The 14,198-nt window shown below is 43.8% G+C and overlaps 1 protein-coding gene across 2 annotated transcripts in view; it reads left to right on the top strand.

Annotated features, from left to right (window-relative positions):
* Nucleotides 1-14,198, top strand: part of TBC1D8 (TBC1 domain family member 8) — a 605,783-nt gene that overhangs the window by 200,966 nt on the left and 390,619 nt on the right. The window lies entirely within an intron of this gene.

The raw sequence follows: 14,198 nt of genomic DNA on the forward strand, positions 1-14,198 counted from the left end.
ATAAGATCCAGCTTCGCATCCTGTGCGCTCATCCCAGTTGGTGGGATTATATAGTCGTTGGTGGACGCCAGCTGGTCATCCGATCCAGAGGAACGCGCCGCACCATTAGGGACCGGGTCCGGCTGCCGGAGTCTATTTCGTCCCATTATGCCCTTCTGTTTCTCAACCCATGGGCTACCTCTGAGTGTCGTCCGCCTTCCTTTCCGGGGGCAACTGTCTCTTTTGAAGGGCTGCTGTACCTCCACTAGTGGCCTGTCGTACTGTGGCCGTGCTCAAATTGTGTGTCCTCCTCCAGTGAGATCCACCACGTTTTCGCCCGTCGTAATCCCAGGCTGTCGCGGGTCGAATAATGTGAGTTTGTTTCTGCCCCTTTATCTCCCGGAGTGTTATGTTTCAGGTCTTGCGCTCCATTCTACAGCGATCTCCAGCCACTCTTCTCTACATTCACAAATGTACCAGTAGCCTTAAGTCTTTGTATGCTGTGCCCCAGTTCCACCGCCACAATGTCACCTGTGTCACATAGGCAGCGGTTCGCCAGCGGTCCGTGGTGTAGTTTTATCAACCATAAAGCGCCGCAATTAGTATATCCCCCGGCCGTAGCGTGCCTCTGTAGCCTGTTTTCGTCTAGCAGCGTGCCTTCCTCAGTTAGGGACCTGCCTTACCACACGTATCCACAATCGGCCTCCACTTGGTCTTGAGGTGGTAGCAGTGTTGTATACCCCGTGTGTCTCGACACCCCAGCGCTATGCTTGTCTTCAGTGCCCTTAGCGCGTGTCCGCCGTCTCAGCCAGGGCTGGGGTCTCGTCCCCTGTCTCTCCCGGTAGTGGGTCTCCTCTGCGCCAGAGAGCGGTCAGCCTTCCCCCACCTCTCTCTGGGCCTTCAGTCCGATACAGACTTTCACGGGGCCACCCTCTGTTGTGTCCTGTGCACGGCACTTTACATCATCAGCTCCAACTCCTCATTAGTTTCCCGTCCCGAGGGCCGGGCCGGTCTTCCCCTGCTATTACTTCTTATGTAGGATCTGCCCGCCGGGCCTCTCCCCCAGACACCCGCCTAACCTGACGTCTGTTTCTTCTGTCCCCGCAGGCCTCCGGTGAGGGATCCACCAATCTTCGGTCATGCGGGGTCACTGGAGTTGAGCCGGCGCCATCGATTCTGACCAACAGCCTTGTTCGCGCCCTTCCAATGGCCGGTTCTGGGGCCCCTCCTCACTTGCCGTACCTGTGCCGCGGATCTGCCTCTGCCCCTATGGAAATCGGCCACTCAGCACACCCTCAGCTAACTCCGTCCACGAATCAGGATAAGCGCCGGGGTGCAGGCAGTGCTCCGGTGCCGATCCCCGACAGTTAACCCGAGGCGTTCGGCTGCGCTCCCTCTCGCTCACCGGCAGGCGGCCACTTCCGGTCCGGCATAGCGAAAACTGTGGGTCGTGGCTTTTCCCTGCTCTCCAGGCCTCACCGCAGCTCCTGTTCAATCCGTCTGTCGGGATGGCCCGGTTGCACCCACGGCTCGCCTGCGCCTCAAACAGCCTTACTGCGTCTCAGGTGTACTGGAGGTAGGGTTTTATACCAGGTTCAGGATAATTTCAGTATTTCAGGGGTTCTCGGACGGAGCTAACTCAGCCCACGTCTGGCATGCTCGGCTGCTAGCCACCCACAATAGAAGGTCAACATTATCAATTCAAAGTTCTCCCTTTCGGGGTAACTACAGCCCCAAGAGTTTTCACAAAATGTCTAGCGGTAGTAGCAGCACACCTCAGAAGACAATACATACACGTGTTTCCATACCTAGATGATTGGCTCATAAAGGCCAACTCGTACGCGCAGTGTGCAAGCCATACGTCTCAGACACTCCAGCTGCTGCACCGTCTGGGTTTTTCCATAAATTTCCCAAAATCACATCTACAGTCCTCCCACATACAACAATATCGGGGAGCAACAATAGATACGTTAGTAGCAAAGGCATATCCAAATCCAGCCAGGATAGCCAACATGCAGATTCTCATTCAAAAGTTTCAGCCACAACACACTCTGCCAGCTCGAGTGTTCATGCAGCTCATAGGCATGATGGCCTCCTGCATATTCATTGTCCCTCATACCCGACTTCAAATGCGTCCATTGCAAGAATGCCTAGCACGGCAGTGGAACCAAGCTCAAGGACAACTAAAAGACCTAGTGTTGGTAGACAGTCGCGCTTACAGCTCTCTGCAGTGGTGGAACCCACAAAACATTTCCAAGGGGCGACTGTTCCAAGAGCCAGTTCCACAAGTAGTACTAACAGCGGACGCATCCCTGACAGGTTGGGGAGCCACCTACTTCAATACACAGTCCAAGGGCTCTGGACAATCAAACAGAAAACACTGCTTATCAACCACTTGGAGTTGCTAGCAGTATTTCTGGCACTAAAAGCCTTCCAGAAATACTTATACAACAAGGCTGTGTTGATCTGGTCGGACAACATGACAGCCATTTATTACATCCAGAAACAAGGAGGGACACACTCTCTATAGCTGTCTCACCTAGCACAGAGCATATGGAGATAGGCAATTCCCAAAAACATTTTTCTCCTAGCCCAACACCTGCCAGGGAAAGACAATCAAATAGCAGATCTGTTAAGCAGACACAGCCAACAGCTACACGAATGGGAGATTCACCCTCAAGTTCTCCAACCATTCTTCCAAGAATGGGTGCATCCAGAGATAGATCTGTTTGCCACAAAAGAAAACTCAAAATGCCAGTACTTTGCCGCCAGGTTCCCACATCCGTTGTTACAGGGCAATGCGATATGGATGAACTGGTCAGGCAGATTTGTGTATGCTTTTCCACCAGCCCCACTGATTCCGCTGGTGGCTCGCAAACTACGCCAACAGTTACTCACAATGATCCTGGTTGCTCCCACATAGGCAAGACAGCCATGGTACACAACGTTCCTGGAACTTTCAGTAGTTCCCCATCAAAGACTGCACCACTCGCCACATCTTTTAACTCGGAACCATGGAGAAATCAGGCATCCAGATCCCAATCAGATGAACCTAGCAATCTGGCTCCTGAAGTCTTAGAGTTAGGACACCTTAACTTGCCTCCTGATTGCATGGACATTATCAAGGAGGCAAGGCGCCCAACTACTAGAGCATGCTATGCAGCCAAATGGAAAAGATTTGTAATTTATTGCAATAATAACCAAATCAATCCATTAGATGCTTCCATCCAAAACATTATCTGTTACCTCTTGCATCTTCAAAGATGCAATCTAGAATACTCTTCCATAAGGCTACATCTTGCTGCTATAGCAGCATATCCCCAAAACAGACAACACATGTCCCTCTTCAGAGTACCACCAATCAAAGCTTTTATGGAAGGACTTAAAAGGATAATCCCTCCAAAGCACACACCTTTACCAGTCTGGAACTTAAATATAGTACTTACCAGACTTATGGGACCTCCTTTGGAACCACTCCATTTATGTGAATTACAATTTCTAACATGGAAGGTGGCATTTTTGATCGCCATTACCTCCCTCAGGCGAGTGAGTGAGCGACCGGCACTAACCATTCAAGAACCTTTCATGCAAATACATAGTATTAAGGTAGTACTGCGTACTAACCATAAGTTCATGCCAAAAGTCATAGCCACTTTCCACAACAATCAATCCATAGAATTGCCAGTTTTCTTCCAAAACCCGCAGTCAGTAGCTGAAAGAGCCCTACACACACTAGATGTAAGAAGAGCTCTGCTATATTATGTTAACAGGACTAAATCATTCAGAAAAACAAAGCATCTGTTTGTGGCTTTTTCCCCACAACATAAAGGTAATTCCATTTCAAAATCAGGAATAGCCAGATGGGTAGTTAAATGCATTCAGATATGCTATCAAAAAGCTAAGCGCACTTCAACAGTTCCCCCAAGAGCACACTCAACGCGCAAAATGGGGGACATCCAAGGCTTTCCTAGGAAATATTCCTCTAGAAGACATATGTAGAGCAGCTACATGGTCTACCATACACACTTTCACTAAACACTACTGTGTAGATGTGCAAACAAAGCAGCAAGCTGCTGTAGGCCAAGCTGTCCTTAAAACTCTTTTTCAAACTGCTGCAGCTGGGGCAGGTGACCACCGCTAGAGGAGATACTGCTATACAGTCTATGCTAAGATATGAATTCAGCAGCCCACATGCCTCGAACGGAAAATTCTACTTACCAGTATGCATCTGTTATTGGCATGTAGGGCTGCTGACATTCATATCGCCCGCCCTCCTCCCCGGGGCCTGTCGCAGCTGCAGGATTCTATTTGGCATGGCCATCTCTTACTTTACTATACTCCATTGTTGCCACAATGGCGAAAAACAATCTAAGAATGGAGAGGATGCCCATGCGCTCTGTAGTCCAGGGGAGGAGTCACCTATCTCGTGATCCTCAAAGACTCTTCCAAGACAACAAAGTGCAATCCTCCGGACCCAACACTAGGTGGCGATCTATGCTAAGATATGAATGTCAGCAGCCCTACATGCCAAGAACAGATGCATACTGGTAAGTAGCATTTTCCTTAGAGCTCTCTGGAAATGCTGTTCCGATGATTAGATATTTTTATAACCAAGAAAAACTGATGTGCGACTCAACTAAAACTGAACTCCTGTTAGTTTTTCATCTGTTAGATTGGTTATGTTAAGAATTGTATGACTTTTCATTGTTTGTCCTAAATCCCAAAGTATTGAAGAACCTGGAACTCTTGACTGGTACATGATCATGGTGTCTCGGAGTAATCTGGCCCTCTGACCAGCTTCACCTCTCTTGGGATACCAATGCCTTCTGACTGAGAAGAAATACTGCTTGAGGAGAAGGGTCTAAAACTGTTTTATCTATTGGTGAATTTGATAGTTTAAATTGATATAGAGCTGGAGTGCGACTTTACAACATTTTATAATAGACCTAGTTAAGACTCAAGACGTCATCCTGCTGAAGTGAGAACAGGGGGATTCCATGTCTATGCAAAAGTAAATGGTTGTGTCCCCTTTACTGTTAAATTGGAGTTGTGGTAAACCAGCTTAACTCCACTCAACTGCAGAATACAATCCATTACAATCGACCTGTCTTTGCATCGAGGGGGGAACCTGACTTGCTTTGAGATATAAAGTTCAGAATTGAATGTCTGTTGAAGGCAGCAATCTAAATCGCTTAGAGTTCATGGTGACCAATTATTTCTTTAAGATATTTGACCAAATCTTTTGTTTGAACACCAATGAAAAATGGGACACAAAAAGCATGTGATGTAATCACAGCAAATGACTTCATGCACCTTTGTCATTGGTTGAATGTTAAATGACTGACATTATAAATGAAAAGGAAAATGACAAAGAAAAGATATTTGACCAATGGGCATAACGTTTTACCTTGAACAGTCCTTTTTAGGTCTCGCTGGCAAAAGCGCGAAGCGCGTTCTCGCTGCGAGAACTATAGTCGTCGGCTCAGTCGACAACGAGTGGAGACAAGAGATGGGAACGCGCGCATCATTGCCAATGGTAGAGACAAGTGCGCAGCATTGTGAATGGTATTTGGTCGCGCGCGTGAGCGTCTACCGTAGTGGCAGAATCCGATCACGTCGCGCGCCTCGTGAACGGTTCACGCGACTTTTACGTTTCCTCTGCGATGACGAGCACGCATTCACTTTCGCGAGCGAGTGTGCGAGGTGCAGACCACGCCGGTATTGCAGAGCCAAAAGACTGAAGCAGCAGAGTTCACGGACCTCTGACGGGCTTGTTTTTTTTCTCTCTGGTCTCACCCGTCCTCAGGAGTGTCTCGCTGTGGGGACGGCAATACTTTCTCACTGCCCACTTTGCTATCTGCACCGCTGCGGGACTCTCACTCTGCGGTGTCGCGAACAACCACCAGATGCCGTAAGTTACTTTGTGCTCCCGCCACTGCATTTTCCTGATGCTGCGTTGCCACTGTCCTTCTCAACGGCCCAGTTCCTTATCGGCGCCCAGCATAATGGTGCGAGTATTCTAGGGGTACCACTTACTCGTCGCACCGAAAACTGCCTCAGGTACAGTGTTCTTTCCTTCTTCCCATAGCTTTCTTGGCTGCATTGCTGTGTCGCCCTCCCGCCCCTTTGCAGCAGCCTCTCAACTCATGAGCTGCAGGGGGCTGAAGCTGCCACCGGAGACCTTGGTGCCTGTTCTCTGCAGCTATGTACATGCTGCTAGTGCCGCCTCTCACTGGCGCAGGAGCATTCAGTCCTGCTTCGGGTGCAGGAGCTCTACGCCACTGGCACCTGGTTCTGCTGGCTACACAGTGCTCATTTGCTTAGAGTCATGTAATATATGCACCATTAGCTGTTGTAATATTGGACTTATGCCTTAACGTGGCAGAATGATTTTAAATACCCGGGGGCGCGTAGAGGCTATGTTGCGTAATACAGAACCTGCCAGCCACAGAATAACATATTGGGGCCAGCTAGACCCATGTAATGTATGCAGCAGACAATTGTGGAATAAGACACTTTTATTGTATGCGTTTAGTGACAGGGTATCCCTTCTTTCCTTATAAGGGGTTTTCAGTGTTTTTATGCTACTTTATAATTTAGACATTATTGTAGTGACCGCTTGGTGTGATATATGCAGAGGTTTCATGCCAATGAACAGTTGTATATTTTATGTATTCTTAGCTTTGCAAGGTAATTCTACTTTGTGCGTCTATGTGGCGTGATCCTATTGTGTAATATAGATTGGGTGCTCTTAAGCCATCTGTGGAGATCTAATAGCCCATATACACGTTCCGATTTTACAAGGAGATGTGTACCTGATGTGTGTACATCTGTGTTGCGGTTATTCATGCTTTGTCGGTGTGATATTGATTCTACAGAACTTGCCAGTGTGCTTTTGGGGCCAAATATAGGGAAATATATTATGTGCAATAAAATCACATTTATTTCCCCTTTGGGCATAGTGGTTGGGTAACCTATACGTCTAACGCGGTTGAAGGTTGAGGGTTATTTCCTCATTAAAAGAAGCCCATCATAAATCTTGGGGCCAACAGCGCACTTTACCAACACAACAAGGAGGTAGGGCCTCTCACAAGGCTGAGCTGCTTACTGTAGTCCATCCAGGGGACGTGTGTGACAGAAATAATGTGAGGTTTCTCTGGAGTGTAGCCCCTCACAGTCAGACATTCACCAGACCTTTGATTCGCCTTCAGCTCGAACTCTTAACGAATCTCTCACAAGTTTAAAACAAGCAATTTTTTATTTACCTATCCAACTTGGAGCGCTAAATAAGACAAAAGGTGCCGGCATAATTTATAGGACCATGCGTGTGTGATGCACATGCCTACAAAACAATGTTGCAGTTGCATCATAGGCTATTTTGTATTTCTTTTTTTGCCATGCTGCATAGCATGGCCAAAACCGTTCACAATCCAAGACGTCCCAGAGTCAAGATATAGTGGCATGGCCGCCAATGCTTCTTTCATCTCGTTATAGAGACATAGCCATATCACTAGCGCAGAACATTTTATCTCCATAAACCTGCTTTTGAAGGTCAATTGCCATATCCTTTGTACTCCAAATTATATACTGTGTATTTTGGAAGGAATGAAAACTGATAAGCCCTGTCTAATGCAGATATTTTACTTATAAAGCCACAAAACAATTTAAGAAGACAAAGGAAACAGCTTGCAAATTAAAAATATGAAATTATACATGCTGTCATTTTTTTCCTTAGGAAATCAGGCATTGATTCAGTTAGCGCTTGATATCTTCATGTTATGTATTATGTTTCCATTATTTAGTTAAATATTATTTTCTCCTTTTACATTTCAAACAATGTTCTTAAAATTCAAGGTGATTTGAAGATCAATTACATTTTAAATCAGCATTGGCAACGCCAATCGGTCTGGCCCTGGAAACTGGTGTGATTTTAAAAAAAATCTTTTATTTTTATTGCAAGCATACATAACTTAAAAAACAAGCATTTGCTATGCAATAGGTCTTGCATTTACGCGAGTTTAAGCTATTGGCATTGTAAATGACTGCCTTTTATTTATGATTTTAAAACGAAAACATAAATAAAAGGCATTGTTATTTGTAATGTCTCGTATTTGCGAGAGTTTAACCTATTGGCATTGTAATTGACAATGCCTTTTATTTAAGTTTTAAAAACCAAAACTTAAATAAAAGGCAGTGCCATTTACAATGCAAATGGCTCAAACTCTAACAACTGCGAGATCTATTGCATTGCAAATGCTTGTTCTTTTGGCTAGCATTTCAGAAAGGAAAGTGATTAGCACCTATTTCTGTGCAGACAGCCTTACAATAGTTTAGACCACAACACACTGACAAGGTAGTCTTCCTTGCACATGATTGTGCAGTTAATTATCAAGAAGGGGGTGGATCACTTGTCCTGCTGAACCCGGATTACTCTGTATTCGTTGCGTCCCTTGGTAAAAGAACCCTCATGCACTCGAGTTGTTCCACACATTTGAGTTGGTGATTGCTAGGCAAGAGTAAGTGGTTACCTGAAGTAGGAGCAGTGGCAAGCTAGTTTTGGCAAATTGTTAATGTTTTTAACCATTCACATATGGAATGTATTCACACAATGATAAGACGTCCCCTTGACAATTAGCGTTAACCCAAGGAAATTGGATGGATCAAAGATTTTCCTTCTCCTTACATTGACCACAAATAAAAAGCATGATTGTGCAGTACCAATCTGAATAGCTCACCGTGAGCTCTATTTGCCAGCTCATACCGACATTGGGATAAGCGCCCCAATTTTCAGGTGACAGGTCAACTGGTCGCTCACCGAAGAAAATGCTTATGTTAACAGTTTCTAAGCAAAGTGTGCACCAGATGTAACTATTAACTCGTTCTCATAAGTGCTTTCGCCTCACATAGTTAGACACGGGTGAAGTGCACAGATACTGTATATTTGGAATGCACAGAAATAAGATCGCCCACTCAGTGTCTATGGTTTATTTCAAGAAACCATAAAGTCAGCAAATTGTATTCCCTCAGAGTGTCACTTCAATTGGTTCCCCGAAGCACTACCTATGCACGTCTTCCTCATTTCACCAGCTACATATTGCATCAAATAAAAACAAATCTCTCCCCTAACCGGTTTTGCACACCTTCAGTATCTGACTATATTTGTATATGTATGGTGCATCTGAAAGACAATGCTCAAGTCAATAGCTATGTCGGCTTATGAACTGCCCCTAAACCACTTTCCTGTCCCTCTTATCAGCAATGTGTGTTGGAATCACTATACATTGTACGTATTTAAATTTGTCTCCCTTTAACACCATATGCTATTTGGTCAATATAGCATTTTCAAAAATTAAAACTTTTTTCCTTCTTGGGAGTGAAATAAAATTATATAGAATTATATATTGGAAGTTGTCAATAAGGGGTTTGTATTTCACCAAGGGATCCCAATTGACAATCATTTATAAGAACAAAATTCAAGTAATGGATAATGTCACTTCGACCTGCAGCATGGAAAACTCCCTATTGCAGACATCTATCCAGGTATAATGATATTTATGCTGTGTATTGCCACCCCCATCTAAGCTGATCCCATTGCCTTTTGGTGAAGCTGGAGAGGAGATGGGGACAAGCCATTGACACCATGGTCTTCTGGACCCTCTTCTGCCTTCCTCACTCTCTCATTTCATACTCTTGCACTTTGCCATCCTCCCCCACTTGCATTTGACCTGTTTCGCTTCCTTCCAGAAATAAATGTTTTAATGAAAGTAATAGTATCCTAGCTGCACACCAGCCTGTGTGCCCTCAGATTAATTACAAACATGACTTGCTTGCATCCAGCCACCCTGCCCCCCCCCCAGGCGGTCCTTTTTTTCACCTCTGTATTTTAAGGCACCCTCCCAACAACCCTCTGTGCACTTCCTCACTCTCCCACCCTGAGTGCTGTTCTCTCCTCTCCCATTGAGACGTCCGGACTCAAGAGCTGGAATGGCAGCGACTCCGACTGAGCCACTCTCAGTATAGTGAAGATGTTGTCACCTGCCTTGCGTATGCCAAGACCTGCGATTGGCATGTGAGGCGGAGGCTGGTGACACCAGGGCATCTGCCACCTTCCTTGGGTCTGCATAGATCTGATGAACGTAGAGGAAGGCAGGAGAGATCGTGGATCATCACCTGCCCTTCCAACCTCTCTTTCAGAATCTCTAAAAAGACTCTGAAGAGTGGGCAGATTAGTCTCCACCTAAGCACTGACATCAAACTGGTTCTTATCTGCTCCGTCTTTAAGAGCAATACAAATAAAACTAGTTTTCTATTGCTCTTTTAACAGGGCAGTGATTAACTGGGTTTTGAATCTGTTATTTTGTATACAGACTTTCAAATTAAGCTATACATAAATTCTAAATGTCAGGCAAGAAGGAATGCCACAAAACCCTCTTTGTAATATACTATTTCTTGGAGTTAACCCATCTAACCCTAAAGACTTATTACATTCCTACCTACATGAGGGTCAGTCAGAAAGAAATCTACACCATCCTTCCCGCAGGAACCCTGGACATCCTGCTAGTTCATCTGCAGTTCTGTAGTGGGGCCAAATGCTTCCCTTTGATCTCCTACAGTTTTGGGGCCTTTTTTTGGTCGAGCCTGGGCAGCGCATGCGCTACTCTGCAAGGCATGGTATTTTGAGGTATGGACTTGAAGCTCCGCCCATATTTTTCATTGGCTTGCGTCATTGTCCATTGTAAACTACGGAAGTTCTTTGGTCAAAAGGCTTAGTAGTCCCTCTTTAGTCCTGCCTTGTCTCATTTTGTAACCTCCCATGGCGACACCCCCTGTTACGAGTGTTGTTACTCGTAGCCTTTAATTACACCCTCCGAGCACTATTTTCTCAAATAGCTTTGTCCTGCCCGCGACACGCTCTGCATAGTCAGATCTCCTCACTGATTCGTGTAACTGACATCAGAGGACTCCTCTTATCAGACTACTGTCACTAGCAGAGTAAGGTTTCTTTTATTTATATATATATATATATATATATATATATATATATATATATATATATATATATATATATATATATATATACGAAAACTCAAGGAATTTCCTACCCCTTACCCGAAGCACACTCAACAGTGAACCGCATAAAAGGCGAACCCAGACAATGCTAAAAACAGACGACGCCCTAGCCAGAAATCGAACACCAACATTTCTGAAAATCCTTACTTGCTCAGAAACTCTTTATGAAAATATCCCTGGGACTACACGTGTTCAGCGTGACATACCTAGATGTTTGTGCTTTAGTGTCTTAGAGTAATGGTTATTAACCTTTTGATTTCTGCAGACCCTCACTTTATCATTACTGGAATCCAGGGACCCCCTCTGAACCATTGCTGGAAACTGGGCACCCGGCCTAAGCAATTTTGATGACTTGAACAGTAATAGATACAAATACTGAAACAAGTATTCGTGACTCAGTCACAAATGATTAAACATTTTATTTAATTCAACAACAAATATAAAAATAAACTATATTGATTTCAATGGGAAGGGTATATATATCTTTTTCAGTTCATACTACATTGTTTGATGCACTTGCACTGCTCGCACAAATCATTTAGAGGATAACAACTTAATATTAAGCCTTCAGTTTGAAAACTCCCTCATATTTGCATAATGTTTTAACATTTTGCGTATTTATTTATATACACTTTATTAATCTGTAAATATTTAGTTTTCAAAGCAGTTGCAGACTCCCTGAGTAGATGTCGCAGACTTTTGTTTTTAGAAGAGTTAAGCTACAGATCATAAATAGCCTTCCAGAACAAGACGGGTAGCAAATGAGCAAAGTCTATGAGTAGAGAAATATTTTTCATCTACTTTACTTTATAAACGTATTTTGAAGCAAAAATAAGGAATGCATACAATGTAGATTTGAGTTATGTCAATAGTGCAAAGGACTGATCAGATAATTGTACTGAGCATTCCTATCGTTCCAGTCATCTGTGGCATTCCGAATAAGCACTGACGAAGCCAATCATTTTTACATTTTTAGAGTGGGAATATTTTTACAAGCGTCCCTAAATGCACACATTATAGCTTGCAGTAATGCATGGTTTCCATGTCCCCCATTCCACCCACACAAGAACACAAAACTATCAACATGGAGTACTGCAGTTGTTCAGTTGGAGGCTTTTCTGAATGCCGGCGTAGTTGCGAAGTCCTGCATGTAGTTTGTATGTCTTCTCTAATAAAAGAGAGGGACCCAGAAGACCAAAGGGGTAGGGTACCAGAAGACAAACTGTCAAATAAAGTTTTCCCCTTTGGGTGAACTTAAAAGTAAACCACAGTTTTATGCAAAACATACACCAAGACACAGTAAGGAGCAGTAATGTGTATTTTTATTTTCAGATATTGTGTTTAAGTGGGATATTATTGTTTTACTCCTGATGAAGGTTTTTGGCTTTGAGTACATATTTGCCATAACCGAAACACGTCGATGCTTTTTATGGTGGAGAAGCACCGAGGGACAGAGATAAAAAACTCCATTAATTGTGGAAATTGAAATACAACTTGGAGTAATCACTACAAGACTCTCAAAACTGGTGTCCTCATTCTTCCCCTTTTTAAATTGGAATAATTTTCCTTATGAATTGTCCCATTTTTATGTAATTATGTACTGTGTTTTTTAAAACTGTTTTTAATTTACCTCAATAAAATGTACAATTTCTTGGTATGACTGTTTATCATTTACTGCTCCTTACTGTGTCTTGGTGTATGTTTTGCATAAAACTGTGGTTTACTTTTAAGTTCACCCAAAGGGGAAAACTTTATTTGACAGTTTGTATGTCTTCAACACTACAGCTGTGTTTAAACAAAATGTTTGCATTCTCAAACTAAAACTGCATAATCCTCATTCTATGGCAATTCAAAGACCTCAAGTCTCACTCATTGCGAGTGAGGCTTACAGATTTAAAGGTCAGCTTATGCTGTCACTCATGGTAGGCCAAATGTCACACATGGTGAGAAGAATTATAACTTGAACCCTTAATTTGGATCTGTTAGAGCCCTACCCTGTGTAGAGGGGTTATTTGAAGTTAAAGAGGCTTCACAAACCTATCCCAGTGCACAGGGAGTCTGTTTAGTTTAGTTGGGAACAACTGCTTTGGACACATGCGAGTGCTGATTGACTACTTGTTTAAGGTACTGCCAAACTTTAGCGAGGAATGTGTTATTTTAATCATTTTACATTTGTTTAAATGGTATTTATGTCACTGATGTAACCTTAATGTCAACAGTTTGGTGATGGCACTTCCTGTGATGTCATGCTAACTAGTTCTCACTTCTAAGAAATTCTTAACCCTAAGAGCTGTGGATTTATCCCACTGATTCTAATGGGGTGAATATAAATGAGAGGAGATGAACCTCATGTAGTGTTGTGGGTGGGGGGCGGGGACAGAATTGGGAAGTTGCCCATGCCCTTGCTGCATGCCCAGAGTTTCCTCTTTCCACCTGTAGTCAGAATAGCCCTGGCACAGTGGGATTGTCTGCCACTCTTCCTACAAATACTACCCTTATACGTCTGAGTAGAGCTCCTATCAAGTACACGCATAGCCGTGGTGGGCGAGTGACTGGAGTCATGCCAGCATTTGGGTTCAACGTTCAAGATGTGTCAATTTTGATAAAGTATATCAACCTGGCCAGTGTTCACTATTGGGTGCTGACCTGCGATGATATACAATAGGTACTGTTTTGCCTAAATTGATCAGTGGCGTCTCATTTCGGTGCGCTTTTCCATGGTGGCTGGACGTGGTGAATAAGGATGCCATAATTAAACACTTGCATAGTTCCTATGCCCATTTCATGATACACCGCCGCATTATGCATCAAATGTAAAAAACAAGAATGTCTACTTTGAAAAATAATCAGGGCTTTAACATGGTCTGCTTAAAGTGTCTCCTGGAATTTGTACTTGCTGGATGCCCATTCTTGTCTATTTGTTTGTTTCGCTTAATGATGTTCATAAACGTCATCTTCGTTTTTGTCATTTTTCGTTAAATGCTCCATAACCTATCAATAGTTTCCAAGCAACTTCGCACAGGCGTGTGTGGGGTTTAACAGAACCACCACATGCATGCCTTTTAACGAAGGACATTCTCCTGTAGATCTTTGGTTTAGTTGTATGATTGGGACTTTCACTGGATCTCATGGCTGTACAACCCCACAAG

This window comes from Lissotriton vulgaris, chromosome 8 (assembly GCF_964263255.1).
Source record: "Lissotriton vulgaris chromosome 8, aLisVul1.2, whole genome shotgun sequence".
Classification (NCBI taxonomy): Eukaryota; Metazoa; Chordata; class Amphibia; order Caudata; family Salamandridae; genus Lissotriton; species Lissotriton vulgaris.